At 47.6% G+C, this 18,737-nt stretch overlaps 1 pseudogene; it reads left to right on the top strand.

The window, feature by feature from the left end:
• Positions 1-6,922: 6,922 nt before the first annotated feature.
• On the top strand, positions 6,923-7,573 carry Rpl10a-ps12 (ribosomal protein L10A, pseudogene 12; annotated as a pseudogene).
• The last annotated feature ends 11,164 nt before the right edge of the window (positions 7,574-18,737 follow it).

The raw sequence follows: 18,737 nt of genomic DNA, 5'->3' as shown, positions 1-18,737 counted from the left end.
GTATACACATGTGCCTACACACTTGCATTACTTGTACATAACTAACACACATACATGTATGATCAATGTAGGATTATAGGAGGTGGCTTAGTTTGTAACGTGTTTTCCATATATTCATGAAGACCTGAGTTTAAGCCACAGAATACATGTAAAAACCTGGGCATGATGGTACACATTTGTTTGTTTTTGTCTTTTCAAGACAGGGTTTCTCTGTGTAGCCCTGGCTGTCCTGGAAACTCACTCTATAGACCAGGTTGGCCTTAAACTCAGAGATCCACCTGCCTCAGCCTCCCAAGTATTGGAAGCCACCACCGCCACCGCCCAGCAAGGTAGCACTTGTTTATAATCACAGTACTGGGAAGGTAGAGTCAGCTTCACTCAATCAACAAGAGCAGACCAGCAAGGGGGAAAACAAAAACAAAAACAACAACAAAACAAAAACCGCTGCCCCAAAAACAAGGTAGATGCTCCTGAGAGGAATGACACCTCTGGCCCCACATGTACACACACTCTCACACGTGCACCTATACACAAAACAAAACCATGATGCTGGTGTGGTGATACAAGCCTGTGATTCTAGCACCTGGGAGGCTGAGGCAAAAAGATCATGGATTTGAGGTCAGCATAGGTACATAGGGAGACACTGTCTCACGAAGTGAAGAACAGAGGCGGCGAGGTGGCTCGGCAGGTAGACGCGCTTGCCACCCAAACACGATGACCCGCTTTAATCCACAGACACCCTCCCCCCCCCCGCAGAAGGTTGGCCGCTGTCCTCCACATGCACGCCATGGCACACCAGTGCACGCCGGCACTCATGCATCCACCGCTAATAACAAAGTAAAAAGAAACCAACGTACAGTTCCATGCATGTGCACTGAGCCACCGACTGATGACTTGAATAGAGTCTATGTGAGGATACGCGTCAGTATGTGCAGATCCTAAACATTCTATAGAGCGGGCTTGGGCATCATGGATTTTGGCATCCTCAAGGGATCGTGGAATCAACCCACCCACCATGGACACTGAGGGACAACTGTATATGTACTTGTGAGTTTACTAATGTGTAAGCCCATGTGTGAAGAGAGAAGGGGAGGAGGGGGAGGAAGAGGCGGGAGAGAGAGAGAGAGAGAGAGAGAGAGAGAGAGCGAGCTCAAAAGCAACAAAATGTCAATGACCTTAGTGGAAGGCGGATGGGAGTTCCTTTTATTTGTAGTTTTTGTGTAAACTTGAAATTGCATCAAAACAAGAGCCTTCTAACCATCCTCTGTGGAGGAGGGCCAGCAGTGTCCCCTCCTTCACAGCAGGTGAAAACAGCTGTAGAGGTCAGTTGGCTGCCAGTGTCCTGTGTGACCAAGTGGCCTTAGTTTCGATGCTGAGGTGACAAGTGTCTGAGTGATAACATCTGCCAGCAAATGGTTAGGGACCCCAGCACATGCAAATATCATGTGGTCATCCTTGTCCTTGTATCCATCCCTGGTAGCACCCAGAGTAAGACCCTAAAAGGTCTGTGTCAACTTGCTGTCCTTGCCTTGGACTTGGGATCATCTCAGTGGCTGAGACGTGACATCGCCATCTTGGAAACTGAGTTCCTTCTGCTGAGTTGGGCCTTGGGCCACAAGACAGAGATCTTTTCTGACCCCCAGATCAAAGATAAAATCGCCCACACTTCCAAGAACATCTATGAGTCAGAGGCCCAATGTAACTTAATCTGTACTGGCCCAGGGTAAGAAACCACCCCAACACACACACACACACACACACACACACACACACACACACACATGCACGCTCACACACATGAATATATACACGCAATGCTGCTCAGCTCAGGCATCGGGCCACTGGAGCTAGGTGGGCAGATGGCAGCCCTACAGATTTCAGAAGCAGACCCAGGAGCAGAAGCAGATCAGGGCCCAAGAAATGCCCAAAGTTAAACACATGGGGCCTCTGGCTTTCAGAACTCACTAACTCTGAACTCTACAGAATAGTTCCAACGCCGGTCCAGCCTGGGTATCACCATCTGCCGGCTAGAGCCAACCCACTGACTTCCAATTAGCAGTGAGAGGAAGTAGAGAGGGCACTCAGCCCAGGGCTTCAAAGAGCGGGAGGTCAGGGGGATCCCAGCAAGAGCATCAATCACAGAGCGCCTGGGGAGAGCGGCAGCCACAAAGATCTTTCTAGTTCTCACGAAAGTGCTTACTGACTGTGATGGCCCACAGCCCAGATGGCCTCCTCCTGGGGCTGGAGATTCCTCCTCCAGCTCTGGTGCACAAGGGGTGTGATCAGCCTGCAGCTGGTCACCATTCACAGATGACATTCTCGTCCCCTCCATACCCCCTCCCCCGCTTACCTGAGATAGGCCTGTGAATTCCAGGTTTAAAGTGAGTTTTCAGCAGCTCCCTTCATCTTGTTTATCAAGTGCTGGCCTAGCTGTCATAGTCCCTATAGTAACCCCATGCTCACAGTACAATTGTAATCCTCACTGGCAGATAGAGAAACTGAGGCACAGATAGCTTTCTGTTACAGCAACAAAATGTCTGAGATAACCCTTTATTATTGTTGTTACTGTTATTATTATTGTTGTTGTTGTTATTATTATTATTATGTAGTAGCAGTAGTAGTCGTAGTATTTTAGGTAAGTTAATTTTGGCTCACAGCATTGGAGGAGTCTAATCAATCATCAGATGACCCTGCCTCTCTGTTTCAAGGCAGCAGTCATAGCAGGAAACTGTTAAACCAAACAGCTCACATCTTGATAGCCAGGAGGCACAGAGGAAGAACCCAGATTCCTACAACTCCTCTCAAGAACAAGTGCCGGTGACCTAAGACTTAAAGTCTTAAAGGACCAAGCTTTCTACTGATGGCCTTTGGGGAATGTTCCAGATCCAAACTTTTTTTTCCTTAAAGATTTTTTTTCTGCCATTTGTGTGTGTGTGTGTGTGTGTGTGTGTGTGTGTGTGTGTGTGTGTGTGTGTGTGATGTGTCCACCTGCATAAATTTATGTGTACCTTGGCAGGAGCCATGGTAGAGACCAGAGGAGGACATCAGAGCCCCTGGAACTGGACTTAAAGGAAGTTGTGAGCCTCCCTGTGGTTGCTAGGAACTGAAGCCCAAGTCCTTTGCTAAAGCAGCCAGTGTTCTTAACCCCCGAGCCATCTCTCTAGCCCCTTGTAAAAATCACACTCTACACTCATGTACAACAGTCTCAAGTTCAGCATTTCTTCTTTTGGCTTGAAGTTTGGTAGTTGATTCTTTGCTATTTAATATTCCTTGTTTCCCTTGCAGTGCTGGGAATCAAACCCAGGGACTCAGGTATGCTAAGCAAGCCCTTTATCTCTAAGCTACATTTTTTAAAAAAGGTTTTATTTATTTATTCTATATATGTGAGTGCACATATATAGACACACCAGAAGAGGGCATCAGATCCCATTAGAGAGGTTGTGAGCCACCATGTGGATGCTGGGAACTGAACTCAGGACCTTGGCAAGAGCAATCAGTGCTCTTAACCACTGAACCATCTCTCCAGCCCTAAGCTACATTTTTTATGTTAATAATTTCCTCGTGCCCAGTGCTAAGGAATGACTCCATTATTGTTGAATGACTTTTTGAAAGAAAAAAGTTGGCATGGAGCCAGGTATGGTAGCACCTGTAGACCCAGAACTCGGAAGTGGAGGCAGGAGGATGAGAAAAACAAGGGCACCTTTGGCTACACCTGGAGTTTGAAACCACCTTGGGTTACATGAGAACCTGTCTAAAACACTCAAGCAAGCAGGAAGCTGGCACCCGGAGGCCAAAGCTCGGCTTACTAAAGGGAAATGAGAACTAGAGTGGACCTTCCCAGACTCTAAAATTCCTAGCACGGGTCAGAGAGGTGGCTCAGTTGGTAAGGCGTTTGCCTTGCATGCATGAGGACTCAAGTTTGAAACCCTAGGAAGCAGGTTAAAAGCCAAGTATGCCTCAGCTCCAAAAAAAAAAAGCCAAGTATGATGGGGATGCCTGTAGCTCAAGGCAGGACGGGGCGGGGCGCGGCAGGGTGGGGCGGGGCGGGCGGGGCAGGGCGGGGCGGAAACAGGAGTATCCGTGATGCTCACTGGCTGGCTAGTTCAGTCAAATAGGTGAGCTCCAGGTTCAAACAAAACAAAACAGAACAAAACGCAATAGAGGTGGGGTTGAAAGATGACAACAGGTAAGAGTAATGGCTTCTCTTCTAGAGGACCTGGGTTTGGTTCCTACCACCCACATAGTGGCTTACAACTTCTATAACTCCAGTTCCAAGGCATATGGCATCCACTTCTGGCCCCTGTGACGGCATTAAACACACACACAAGGAACACAGACATATGCAGGCAAAACACTCATTCACATTTTTTAGAAACACTACAGAGGCCCCGAATGGCGGTACCCACCTTTAATCCCAGCACTTGGGAGGCAGAGGCAGGACATTCTCTGTGAGCTCAAAGCCAACACCACCTATAAAGCCAGCTCTGGGACAGCCAGGCTGTTTTACAGAGAAATCCTCTCTCAAAAGACCAGAGAGAGAGAGAGAGAGAGAGAGAGAGAGAGATCAATAGATCCAATATCAATCAATCCCTGGCCTCTACATGCACCCAAACACACACACAAATACATACTTACCTGTGCACTGTTTTTAAAGAAATCATAACAATGATTTAGGCACCTTATGAAAACATAAATCCTGAGTAAGTCAGTGGTGGGGACCCAGATTCCTTGCTTCAAATGAACTTTCTGGTAATCTGATACTACTGTCCCCTTGACCTCACTTTAAGCATGAGACCCTAGATGATCCATGACCCTTGCCAGCCCCGAGGGAGACCTCAGTCCTCTGCCCCCTGCTCCTCCTGACAGTGCTCCCCTAACCTTAGGCAGCTCCTCCTCCCATTTCCCTTCTCTCTCCCAGACCCAGCTTCAGAGGTAATTCACACAATCCCTGCATTTGCCACGGAGCAGAAACACTGGCTCTACATCAGAGGCATGGGAAAGAAACACCCATGGTCAAGGTACGACCCAGAACTCAGGAGTGCAGCTCTGACTGAGACACCCCCACTCCTGACCAGCTAGTCACACTTGGGTGATGGACGGCCCAGCATTTGCCCCACAGTTGGGCTTCCCCAGGCTTCCCGACTGCCATCCATAGCGTAGCCTCTTACACAGGACCAGGCTCCAAGTCACCTTAAATCTCCTTTCTCTCTCATCCTTTCCCTCCCACTCCTGCCCCAGTGACAGGGATTGAACCTCGGCTTTGTGTGTGCCTGGCAAGCCCTCTACCACTGAAGTATATCCGCAAGCCCCCTTTTATTTTATTTATTGTTTTAACTTGTTTATTTTGAGACAGGGTTTTTATGTAAGATGACCTTGAGCTTCTCGTCTCCCTTCTCCACCTCCTGTGAGTTGAGATTCTAGCTGTGCCCCCGCCATGCCCAGTTCATGTGGTGCTGGGAATTGAGTCCTGGTGCAGGCTGGCGAGCACACTCTCAATTGAGCTATCGTAATCCACCTTGGTCAGTATCATTCATCCTGTTAAAACCAGTCAGGATGCATTTTCCGCTGTCCTTTGGCCCTGGGAAGTTGAGCCTGAACGTCTCAGAAGAGCCCTTACACTCTGGCTTCTGGTAAATGCAGCCTCTGTGTGTTGGGGGTGAGGGGAGTGTTGGGGGACACAGTTGCTGCTTCAAGAGGGCAACATGAAGACACCTGCTTCAGTCTCTGTGAAGGCAGAGCTGTGAGGGCAGCTCTTTAGGGCTCAGCACTCTGGGCTCCCTTTGGCCCTTCAGCCCTAGGGAGCTAACAACTTCCTGTTATTGCAAGACCCAGGGTGCTTTGACTCCCCAGCCACACCTCTGATAGACCATTTTCAATGTACCTTCTGTTTCCAGCTAGAACTAAGAATGTTGTTTTTTAAAAAATCATGTACAAAGTCTCTATTTGGCCTAAGCCAAAAAATGAGGCCTTAATCATAGAATTTGGGGCAAAAGAGAGTCTGGAGAGAGAGACAAGTTATTTCGGAAAGGGGAGATGTGTGGGCGTCTCTCAATGCCTTGAAATCCAACATCAAGGGACGGGGAGTTAGCTTCTCCTTAATTTGATCCAGACACACAATGGGAGCCTGCTGTGTTCCAGAAACACTGCTCTGGAGTATAGGAACCCAGGACCATCAGAGCAGATCCCGAGTCTGAGAACCTCACACTCAGTGACACTCAGCCCATGGCAGGATGAAGGCCCTGCATTGCAATTGAACGTGACAGGCAGCCAAGCAAGGCACAGCCAGAAAGATAAGGGCCTAATCAGAGTGCAGACAGAGCAGTGGAAGGACAGGCTCAGGCTCTCCCATCACTGGGGACCTGGGAGGACCTTGTAGGGTGGGGAAGAAGGTCCTATATGCCTCGAACTATAGCAGACCCCCTCTACTTCTGGAACCCCCAGAAGTTATATTATATATTGTAATATATTATATATTATGTATAGTACCTGCTCTAGACTGGCATGCATAGTACTTCTCCATCCTACTCCCACTGGCTAGGAGTTGAACACATTCCTTTCCCAAATACACACACATAAACACAGACAGACAGACAGACAGACACACACACACACACACACATAGAGAGAATAATAATAATAAATAAAACTTAAAATTTTAAATTAATAACTTTATTCAGGCTGGTGACACAGGCCTGTAATGCCAGCTACTAGCATGAAAGAAAGAAAGAAAGAAAGAAAGAAAGAAAGAAAGAAAGAAAGAAAGAAAGGAAGGAAGGAAGGAAGGAAGAAAGGAAGAAAGGAAAAAAAGGAAGAAAGGAAAAAAAGGAAGAAGAAGAAAGGAAGAAAGGAAGAAGAAGAAAGGAAGAAAGGAAGAAAGAAAGAAAGACGGGCTTCTTTTCCGGTTTCCGCGGCAGGAGCAGTCATGAGCAGCAAAGTCTCACGTGACATCCTCTATAAGGTGCGGGAAGTCCTGCATGGGAACCAGTGTAAGTGCCTCAAGTGTCTGGAGATGGTGGAGCTGCAGATCAGCCTGAAGAACTACGACCGTCAGAAGGACAAACGCTTCTCGGGCACCGTCAGGCTTAATTCAACCATCGCCCCAAGTTCTCGGTGTGCGTCCTGGGGGACCAGCAGCACTGTGACGAAGCCAAGGCCGTGGATATCCCCCACATGGACATCAAAGCGCTCAAGAAGCTTAATAAGAACAAGAAGTTGGTCAAAAAACTGGCCAAGAAGTACGATGCCTTTTTGGCTTCTAAGTCTGTGATCAAGCAGATTCCAGGTATCCCGGGCCCCCGGCCTAAACAAGGCTGGCAAGTTCCCCTCCCTGCTGACACACAATGAAAACATGGTGGCCAGAGTGGGTGAGGTGAAATCCACAATCAAGCTCCAGATGAAGAAGGGGCTGTGTCTGGCTGTTGCTGTCGACCACGTAAAGATGACCGATGACGAGCTGGTTTACAACATCCACCTGGCTGTCAATTTCTTGGTGTCCTTGCTCAAGAAAAACTGGCAGAACATCCCGGCTTTGTACATCAAGAGCCCAATGTGTGAGCCCCAGCGTGTGTATTAGGATGCTCCAATAAACCTCAGTGCTGCCAAAAAAAAAAAAAAAAAAAGAAAGGGAAAGAACAAGAAAAGAAAAGAACAAGAACAAGAAGGGCTAAGAAGACAACCCAGAGGTACAGCATTTGTGTGAGGCTCTATGTTCAATTTATAGTACTGAAAATAATTAAACCAAAAAAGTAGCTTGGCCCGGTGTCATCAGTAATCTCCAGCACTTAAAGGCTAAGGCAGGAGGATTATGAGTTCAAGGCCAGTTTGAGCTTCACAGAGAGACTCTGTCTTAAAAGAGTAATACTAATTATAGCCATAATTATTATTATTAAAATCTTCTCCTCAAGGGATTTCAGAGCTGGGGGTATGTAAACATGAATTTGGAGTTTGTTTCCTGGGCTTGGACCTTGGCATCCCCGCCTGTGGTTCCTTGGTGTTGGCTGTTGGTTCTTGGTGAGCTGTTCTTTTTCCTCCATAAGTGGGGGGTGATACTGGGGCCTCCCCTGTGTGTGCACTATGAAATGTGTGAGGTGGGGAGACTCAAAACAGAGTGCTGAGTGTTCCCTCTGGCTGGTTGTAAATGCTGCTAATCTAATCAACTTAAAGTCAAGATATGTAAGTGCTTGGACTGGAGAGATGGCTCAGCGGTTAAGAGCACTGACTGCTCTTCCAGAGGTCATGAGTTCAAATCTCAGCAACCACATGGTGGCTCACAACCATCTGTAATGCGATCTGATGCCCTCTTCTGGTGTGTCTGAAGACAGTGACAGTGTACTCATCATATATAAAATGAATAAATAAAATCTTAAAAAAAAAAGATATGTAAGTGCTTGGTGGTCGATCTGTAAGAGTTCTCATGTGGTTTCTACAAGCATCTGTGTATTTATCCTCAGAGAAGCTTAGACTGAGCCTCAGCTTAGCAATAACAGAGGAGGATGGATCAGGGCATGGATAGGCCTCTCTCTCTCTCTCTCTCTCTCTCTCTCTCTCTCTCTCTCTATCTATCTCTGTGTGTGTGTGTATGCGCGTGCGTGCCTGCTCTCTGTGTGTGCAGGAATACACTTGAACATTCACACACACACACACACACACACACACACACACACACACACACGTTACAGGACAATTCTCAGGGGTCACTTCTCTCCTGCCACTCTGTGTTCTGGGGCTCAAACTCAGGTTGTCAAGCATGTATGGCAAGAGCGTTTACCACAGAGGCCTCTTGACAGCCTTAAGTTATTAGGCTATTTGAGAATCATTTATTTGGGCTGGAGAGAGGGCTCAGTGGTTAAGAGCACTGACTGCTGTTCCAGAGGTCCTGAGTTCAATTCCCAGCAACCACGTGGTGGCTCACAACCATCTGTAATGAGATCTGATGCCCTCTTCTGGTGTATCTGAAGACAGCTACAGTGTACTTATATATAATAAATAAAAAATCTGTTTTAAAAATTCATTTGTGGGGTTGGGGATTTAGCTCAGTGGTAGAGCGCTTGCCTAACAAGCACAAGGCCCTGGGTTCGGTCCCCAGCTCCGAAAAAAAGAAAAAAGAAAAAAAAATTCATTTGTTTATGTCTATGTGTATGTGTGTGTTTCTGTGTGTGGGTATGTGCATGTGAGTGCAGGGGACAATCAGACCAGAAGAGGGCATCATATCCCCTAGAACTGGAGTTACAGTCAATACAGTCAATTATGGACCATCTGATGTGGTGTTGGACCCAAACTCATGAGAGCAGCAAGCACTCTTAACCACTGAACCATCTCTCTGGTTCCATAAATTATGATTTTTAATAGGTTTCTTATGCAGAACATTTTAGATTTACAGAAGAATTACATACATACTAGATGTCCCAAGCCAAATGATGACATTCCCATCTTATACTGATACATTTGCTAAGAGTTGTGTACCAAAGTTGATGTAGTATTATCATTCATCCGGATTTCCCAACTTCCTCACCTCCCTTGTGTTCTAGAATCAATCCATCATCATACGGGTGCCTCATAGACATCGAATCGCTTTGCTCTCCTTGGATTCCTCTTAGCTGTGAAAATGGGTCAGAATGTCCTTATTTTTATTACCTGGACAATTATTGTAGTTTTAAATTAGGAAACTGTTAGTTGTTTGCTTCCTCAGGAGAGGATCTGGTCAGTGAAGGCATCTCTCCCAATATTGGGCCTGGCAAGGGGCTGTGGGACCTGATCTGATATACTGGAGATAGAGGGAAGCTATTCTTTCCTGTATTAGTGTGGATGAGCAAGGGGGAAAGTGGATTTTTATCTAATTTAATGAAAGAGTAGGCCAGGCATGGGAGCAAATTAATGGCATAAACACTGTCTGAAAACAAGTTAAAGGACTCCTAACTTCTTCTAGGCTAGGCAAATGTGTACATCTCTCTGTAGTGAGGGAAATGGTGGAGTAGATAGTCGGGGGTTCATTGTGGCAGTAGTAGATGACCACAAAAGCCCATCTCTTGCCCCCATGGGTATATATCAAGGGAGTTCTGGTGATAGGGTCTGTAGCAAAGAGCCAAGGAGGCAGGCATCGTAGTAGAGGCAAAACAGAGGTCCATTTTTCATTAGGGTAATGAATGTCAATCTGTCCCAGGACCCCCATCAGGCTGATGGAGAGAGGGAAGGGGGTTACAAGGATATCCTGTTCTTTGCCCAATGTATAGTGGGACCAACTCAGACAGACACCCCAGTGATATAAGTGTTAACACAAAGGCTTACTAATATTTTAAAGTTAGCCTTTTGCTAGGCATTCTCCAGACTCCTCTAAGTTGACTAATTCTGGGCCACATGGCCAGGCCTACCTCTCTGCTCCCCTCTGGTCTGCCCATTCACCTCTGTGTCTGCTGGCTGAATCCACCACTTCTAATTTCTAATCCCAGAATCCTTCTCTCTGCCCAGAAGATCTGCCCCTACTTCCTGCCCAGCTATTGGCCGTCAGATCTTTATTACAGCCAATCAGATGAGACAGTCTCTGATACATTCCGAATTGCCTTTAGCCAAGTGAGGGGGAATGAATATTTACAAAATAGAAAACCTGGTGACAGGTCATAGAAACAGCAATACCAAGATCCTGCCAGTATTTAGCTTTCTCCCATAAAGAATTAATAACTGAATATACAGAGACACGGCTTTACACAATGGGCCCCAACATCAAGGTCTGTATGGCTGTATCCCTGACATTTTTTGATCACGGTGGCAAGTGCATCAACCTCAGTCAGGATCCTGGGTGTACTCTCCACAGGGTATGGAACCATTCTAATACTCCTCAGGGCTGATGCAGGGCTCCCTCAAGGGTAGGATAGGGAGGGTAGGGAGGAGATGAAAACAAGAAGTTGCTTGGGCATTGCTGGGTTATATCTAGCAAGTGGCATGGCTTTTAGGGTTGTATTGTTGGTTTCTAAAGCTACCTCAGTGGAGACAGTTCATGAAGAGGACGGGTTTTGACTCCTTTTAGGTCAAAGAGGGACTGTAGGGTGGCTAGAATGGGTGAGAGCCAAGGTCAGGGCCAATTAAGGTTCACTAAGAAGCTCTGACGGGAGCCAAGAGTCAAGGCTAAATGGAAGGAAAGGGTAAGTTTAAGGGGGCATGTTGAGGTAAGAGAGATTTCTGTTCCTGGGAATGTAATTGGTAAAACATGGTGTGTTTGAGGGGAGGCTATCTTAAACACTAAGGAGGATAGAGAAGGTATCAATTGATCTTTAAGTTAGGAGGGGACTGGGGAGTAGTCTCCCCATACCAGGATGTCAGCCTTGTAATAGTAAATGTGGGGGCCTTTGTCTAAGTAGGGCCTTAATGCATGTAACACCCTCCTGGCAAACTGTTTGCCATCTCCTGCAGAGGGACTGTCCATCCATAATGTGAGGCCATCCCAGAGTTGTTCCTGAGGATGGAGAGGAACAGAACCTTTTCTATTGCTATATCTTTTCTATATCTATTGCTAGGAGAGGGACGTTGGTGGGAATGGCTGAAGCGAGGGGTAGCCCCCTCTGCGGGGTTCCCAAACCTGCATGGAGTTTATTAATTACCCTTAAGTCTTCAAGTAGCTTCCATTCCTGGAACTCTTCCTCGTGGAAAACATGGGAGTATTCCATGGACTGTGGGGGGCGGGGGGCAGATATGGTGGAATTGGAGTTGTTCTTTTAATAGTTCTGTGAATCTTCAGTTTCTCCCTTGACAAAGGCCATTGTTCAACCCAAATGGGATCATCACAAGGTCGGTCAAGGCAGGGGCTAACAAATTTAACACTGACCCTTGGAATTAGGGATAACCTGGAGGAGGTTATCTAGTTTTCTATGAGTTCTGTGATCTCTACAGGCCCTTCCAGCTATTTTAATGTGGTCTCCTTCTGTCTGTCTAGCAAGTACAACTTCCAGGCTTCCAAAATATCTCTCCCTGGAATGTCGGTGGAAATCTTGGCTATGAGAGGACATATCATGCAAGGACATATCAGCACAGTAGACACTTCAGGTTCTTCCTATTTGTAGGCTCGTCTGGTGGTAAAGGTATGAGAGCAACATCCTACAAACAATAGTTGGGGCCTGGGGATTAGCTCCCAGTCTTTTGAGACACCTTGATGCCTCAAGATACTCTTGTCTGCTCCTGTATCAATAAGGCATTTGCATGGTTTGCCACCTATGTTGATGATTTTTGGGTGAGATCTTTCTGAAATGTTAGAAACACATCAAGCTTTTATTGGGGTGCTCCTCCTTCTTACTGTCAGGACTGACAGCTGCTTGGTTTTTATGTTTAAAGGCTCCAGCAGTTTGCCATCTTTGTCATAGCAGGAGCAACAATCTTTTCTCCAGTGGAAGCCCTTACAGCATCAGGGGCAGAGTGTCCTGGGGTAGCAGTATCCACGATGAGGGGATGACTTTAGGGCATTCATTTTTCCGGTGTTCCTTTTTTGGCACACTTAAAGCAAGTCTCATCTCTTTATATTGTTGCCCCAAAGGCTTGGCCAGGGATGGGATGCAACCCCGATTTCTTGGGTGTGGGGAGCATAATCCACCTATCATAATGTTCATGTTTGAGACTTTGGCGGGCAAGCCTGTATTCAGAAGTCATACCCTCCCAAATGATATATTTTTTAAGAAGGATGTCCCTAGACAGCTGGATGGGGATTTTTCTTTCCAAGCTTGTTTTTGTCCTAAGAGTGAAATCAGAAAGGGTCTCTTCTGGTCTTTGGTGAAGGAAGATCAGGGAGGTGGTATTGTCCTAGAGGCCGGAGGTGGGGATGTGATCCTATCCCAGGCGCACCTGGTCAAAGTATCCTGTGGGAAATGCAGCCTGTTGACCCCAGTAGAGAAGGCTCCCTGGTCAAAATGTTCATCATAGACCTGATGTCTTTTGTTGGTCATGATTTCACCTGACCTGTTAAAGGCATTCATCTCTATATAGAGCTTCCTACTGTAGAAAGAGTGGGCCAAAGAGGAGCAGCAAAGAGGAGTATCCCGCCAATCCTTGGGAGTGTTTAAGATGGCAATTCAACTTAGGAGTAGAGATTTAGTCCATGGGTTATGAATTCCATCTCCTTGGCTGCCTGCCTGACCTCCTTCAGGTCTCCAGCCTGATGGGGTGCTGATATAGGGGCCTAGATCCAGTGGGGTACACATTGACTGGAAACTTCTGGAACTCTGGATTTCTTGCAGAGTTGTTGGGTGGTAGAAGAAGGGGTGGAGGGAGCCGTAAATTTATGTGGCATCTTCCTAGGGATCAAGGGAGGGTAAGGGGAGGTATACAGTGGTTTGAACAGGGTTAGAACATGTTGCAGAGACTGAGGGGACAATAGTCTTGTATATGTCCTCAGTCACATTTTTAAGGGCTGCAAGGGCTGCTAAAGGGTGGTCCACGGTGGGATCATCATCAGACTTGTCTGATGTGGAGCAAAGCACACTCTGTGGGCCCCCAGGGGCCCATGCATTGACAGATGGCAGCAAGATAGACAGAGGATAGAGGGAAGGGGCTTCTCTTCCAGGTTCCTTGGTGGTAGATGGGATAAGCAACCCAGGGCCATGTGTTGAGGTCATAAGGATCACCCAGGGGGCCTTTAGGGGACCTCTCTCTAAAAGAGGGGGCTTCCCTTTGGGTAAGCTACATGCCATGTGTCTTGAGCAAGGCCACGGCCCTCTAATTTGAGACTTTTGTTGATGTGACATATTGAGGTATTTCCCATGGTAGAGAAGGTACAGAAAAGGCAAAAGCAGAACATCCTGGGGCCTTTTGGCAAAATGGAACATTTTCCCAAAGTCCTAGATGCAAGCCTGCAAGCAGGCTGGCAAATTTCAGTTACATGCTCCCCACCCCTGTCCCCTGCCCCAGGAGAGAAAAAGATAGGTCGTTACCAAGACCTAAACAAACTGTTGGGGTCTGGGCAGAGGGCTGAGGACCTTCTACCAATGACAGGGAGTAGCTTTATCCAGAAGGCATCAGTTGCTCCTTGACTGTGCCCAGTCCCTCCAGACAGTGTAACCAAAAGTAAAGAAAGAAGAGTCTGCTAGCCCTCCGGATGGGAAAACAAGCTCAAGAAGGCTAATGTCCCTCTGGAGGAGTACTCACCCTCCCTCTAAGCATCACGGGGATCCCTTAGAGACCCACACTGGTTGCCAGATGCAGGCTTGAGTCCCACGTTGTCCTGGAAAAGTCAGACTCCTGCATACTAGACTGATCCCAGAGGGGAAAAGGCCCAGGCATGGCTGGGGCTGAAGGGGCTCCTGAGCCGCAGTGAGTATGATGGGAAAGAAAGCAGGAGACTGTCAGAAATCAGCTCATTTATTAGGAGGGGGCAGAGAATAAATATAACCTAGGGGAAATGGCTGGGTGGGCCCAGGTGGTGATGTTATTGGCTTGGGCAAGAACTTTGATGATGCCGTTTACATACTTGAGAGCAGCAGGGGCCAGGGGAAGGAACCTTATAAGGTCGTATAGAAGGGAAGTCCAGCCTGGGATGTTTCAGGCCTGTGGGTCAGATAAACAGCAACCAGCCCTTGTAACCCTGGAGATGCATGGACTTATCAGTTGCTACATGCACCAGGGTATGTCAGCGCCAGGGGAAATCTATCTGCTGGGGTTTGTTGGTGCCAGACGGGGAGAGCAGCCAAACTCCTTGCCCCTTTCAGGATGAGAAGTTCTGGGGTTTGGGACATGCTTCAACCCCTCCTCAGCTCCAGGCCAGCCCCACAGCCTTGGCTGGCTTGGAACTTGATATGTAGACCAGGCTGCCCTGGAACTCATAGAGATCCATTTGCCTCTGCCTCCTGAGTGGTGGGATTAAAGACCTGTTCCACCATGCCTGGTTCTTTTCTTTCTTTTTCTTAGGTAGGTTTTTTTTTTAACGTGTGTGTGTGTGTGTGTGTGTGTGTGTGTGTGTGTGTGTGTGTGTGTAAACCAGAAGAGGACAGATCTCCTGGAGTTTTGAGCCATCTGACATTGCTGCTGGGAACTGAGCGCTGGTCCTCTGGAAGACTTTAAACACTGAGCCGTCCCTCCAGCCCCACCCCTGTCACTTTAATGATATCGTCCTGCTTTGTAATTGACCTAGCTCTTCATACAATTGTGAACATATCCCATGTTGGGAAAGAATTGTATATGATAACATTCTCAGAGCTAGACTCTGGGCAAATTCACAGTGTCCTTTAATGGCCCATACTGGCTTCCAACCCCTCCTTTTGCCTCACCCTTCACTAGGATAACCTCTTTTCTTCCTTTTTGTTTAAAATTTGTTTATTTTACAGGTGTGGGTGCTAAGTTCCATGTGTGTCTGAGAGGGCACCTGGACTGTCCGTAACAAGAGTTATAGACAGTTGTGAGTCACTATGTGGCTGCTGGGAATCGAACCCACGTCCTTTGGAAGGGCAGACGGTGCTCTTAACTGCTGAGCCCTTAGGATAATTAGGATAATTTCTATAAGTGGGTTAGTTAGTAAGCACACCTATCAGGTTGGAGGAGGCATGGTCACAATGGTATGTATTCCTACCTCACTTCCCTCTACAATACACAGGAGAATTGCTGGGGCCTTGTTCTTTCCAGCAGCACTCACTGAGCATGACTATGTAAAGTTAATTTAAAGGACATAAATGACCCAGAGCCTCAGTTGCAGTGGGCACATTTTAAGCTCAGTGAGCACACATAGCCAGTGCTTATAGGAACCGGTGGTCGAGAAAATACTCTGTTACCCCGGAAACTGGTCCAGAATAACGTTCACTTGATGTCAACCACCAGGAGAAATTTGAGGTGATTTCTGGGTTCTCTTCTGAGCGTTTATGGATTGTGGCTTAAAAACTGCTTTGAAAGCTTGTGTCTTATGCCTTCCGCCATCTGTAGACAAGCTTGACTGTGCGATTCTTTAGAGCCGTCACCGCGAACCTTGCGTTTGAATCCGATTTCCTTCCCAAAGATAGCGCTCGGCGAATGTGTATTCAACTCATCTCTAAATAGGGCTGGAGAGAATTGGAGAGAAGATTTAGCAGCTAAGAGTGCTTACAGTGCAAGCACGAAAACCAGAGCTCAGACCCAGCACTGGTATAAAAACCAGATGTGGTCCTGCATGTGCCAGTAGCTCTGGTACTGATACAGGTGGAGAGTGGATTGCTGGGCTTCTTGGCTGCCAGCCTAGGAGCTTAGGGAGAGACCCTGGCACAGAGAAACAGAGAGAGGATAATAAAGGAGGACACAGAGTATCTTCTTGCTTCTGTGCATGAGTGTGCTTAAAACCACACAGGCAACACACACACACACACACACACACACACACACACACACACCCCTCCATAAAAACCTGGCCTGGTGGTCTCCAGTTCAGGCCTTTATTGATGATGGACAGTGGGTGTGTTCAATCACTTTGAGGCCCAAAGGGGGATCCATCCTCAGAGTCTCTCCCCTTGGGTCAGTGTTTGTCAGGGTGTTTTGTCCTCACTGTGACACAATGCCTAGGAAAAGCAAAGGGTAAAGACATACGCTGGCTCACAGTTCAGAGGATGCAGGACGTCACGGTGGCAAAGGCTCCGTGGGAGCAGGAGCAAATCTCAGCAGTGAAAGTTTGAGGTGGGTGACTACCATAGCAGTTGGGAAGCAAGACACTGGGCCTAAATTGGATTGACCTATAACCCTTAAGACCCACATTTATAATCCTGGTCATCCACTTAGGCTTCATACCCAAAACAGTGCCACCAACTGGAGGTCCAGTATTCAGATACCTGGGGTGGGACATTTTACATTCAGCTCTAACACAGGGGTAGGGATGGGGTATTGATGTGTACAGTTCTTTTTGGAGCAATGGGTGTCTGGAATTAGATGGTTATTCTGTACGTAGACTACAAACTACTGAGTCGTCCGCTTTAGAATAGAGTTTGGGATTTGGCCAGATAGCTCAGCAGTTAAGAGCGTCTACTGCTCTTACAGGACCTGGGTTTATACCTCATGTCCTGATTCCCACGGAAGTAAATTCCAGAACCTAATTCTTGAAAGCCTGATCTGAATGCTTCCACTTCTTCATAATAGACTTTATAACTCCTACTGAAATGCATTGTGGGAGGTGGAGGATTTGCCAGTCAACCTGAGTTCATTCACTCACACAGTAAAGACCACACTCTAAGGAGAGGAAGACGGAAGTTAAGAGCCTTCTGGGCAGCAGTAGGCAAAGTCACTCTCCAGACAGCTCCGGGCACCCACGGGGAGAACACAGGTGGGTCATGCTCTTTGGAACCCTCAGTAAAACTGCCATTGCTTGATCTTAAGGGCTGGGCTCTTCCTGTGAAAAGTCACTGGGAATGCTGTTGTAGCCCTTTCCTGACACAGTCCTGGGCAGCCAGGTCAGGCCAGCCTTGCAAATGCCACTCCTTTATGGAGTGCTCTCAAGGTTTGTGACACCTGAGAGACCCCCTGAGTGGCGCACACACAGTTCTGGGCGCTAGAATGATGGGCCAGCAGGTCTTGCTAGAATCATGGGTACCCCTCCCTCAAGCCTTAGTAGGGAGTAATTGTCACCAAGAAGCAGGGCCAGGATTTCACTATTTCTTAGAACTTCTGGAGCTAGAGAAATGGCTCAGCACTTAGGAGGCACACTGTTCTTATAAAGGACTCGAGTTCAGTTCCCAGCACCCATGTTGGGGCAGCACATAACCTCCTGTAACTCCACACCCAGGGCACCCAACACCTCTGGCCTTTGTGGACACTGCACTCATATGCACACACAAACAACACACATACAGTCAAAAGTAATGGAAATAAATCTTTTTTGCAGTTTTGTTTTGTTTTTGTTTCTTGAGACAGGATCTCTCGGTGCAGCCCTGGCTCCCCTGGAACTTGCTCTGTAGATCAGGCTGGCCTCTGCCTCTGCCTCTGCCTCTGCCTCTGCCTCTGCCTCTGCCTCTGCCTCTGCCTCTGCCTCTGCCTCTGCCTCTGCCTCTGCCTCTGCCTCTGCCTCCTCTGCCTCTGCCTCCTCTGCCTCTGCCTCCTCTGCCTCTGCCTCCTCTGCCTCTGCCTCTGCCTCTGCCTCTGCCTCTGCCTCTGCCTCTGCCTCTGCCTCTGCCTCTGCCTCTGCCTCTGCCTCTGCCTCTGCCTCTGCCTCTGCCTCTGCCTCTGCCTCGGATTAAAGGCTTGTGCCACCTCCACCCAGCCATGGGATTAAATCTTAACAAAAATAATAATTTCTTTGTCACCAGGATCTTGGTTCCTGGGTGCTCCTCCATGAAACATTCATAGCCACCATCGGCTTCTCGTGTCAAAAGAGCCCAGACAGATGGCATCAGCTCTGCCCTCAGTCCACACTAATTGATCGCACCCTAGTTTGTTTATTGCTACATAACGAGTCTATTTATCTCAAGACCCACACTCCCTCTTTCGCCTTTAGATTAATGGGCATCATTAAATGTTGTCCTTTTTGGGGAAACCTTACAAAGACACACTGGACCCTGACTATGCTTCATAGTTTCAGGAAATCAGAAGACACCCACCCCGCCCCCACCCAAGGAGATCACAGTAGCTAAAACCCAGGGAACCTTGGTGTTCTTAGGTCCCCTTGATGTGCAGAACTGGTCTCACCAGCCTCAACTGATGTGGCAAGACTTAGACAGACATGGATCCCAGCTCTGTCATTCGTTAGTTATGTGACCTTGGGCAATGCATCCACCCTTTCTGGCTGTCAAAAACCCTTATCTAAACTGAAAAATCAAACA

Source organism: Rattus norvegicus, chromosome 19 (assembly GCF_021556685.1).
Source record: "Rattus norvegicus strain SHRSP/BbbUtx chromosome 19, alternate assembly SHRSP_T2T, whole genome shotgun sequence".
In the NCBI taxonomy this organism is placed as follows: domain Eukaryota; kingdom Metazoa; phylum Chordata; class Mammalia; order Rodentia; family Muridae; genus Rattus; species Rattus norvegicus.
Note: the sequence above shows the minus strand (reverse complement) of the source record. Positions and strands in the feature narration are given on the sequence as shown.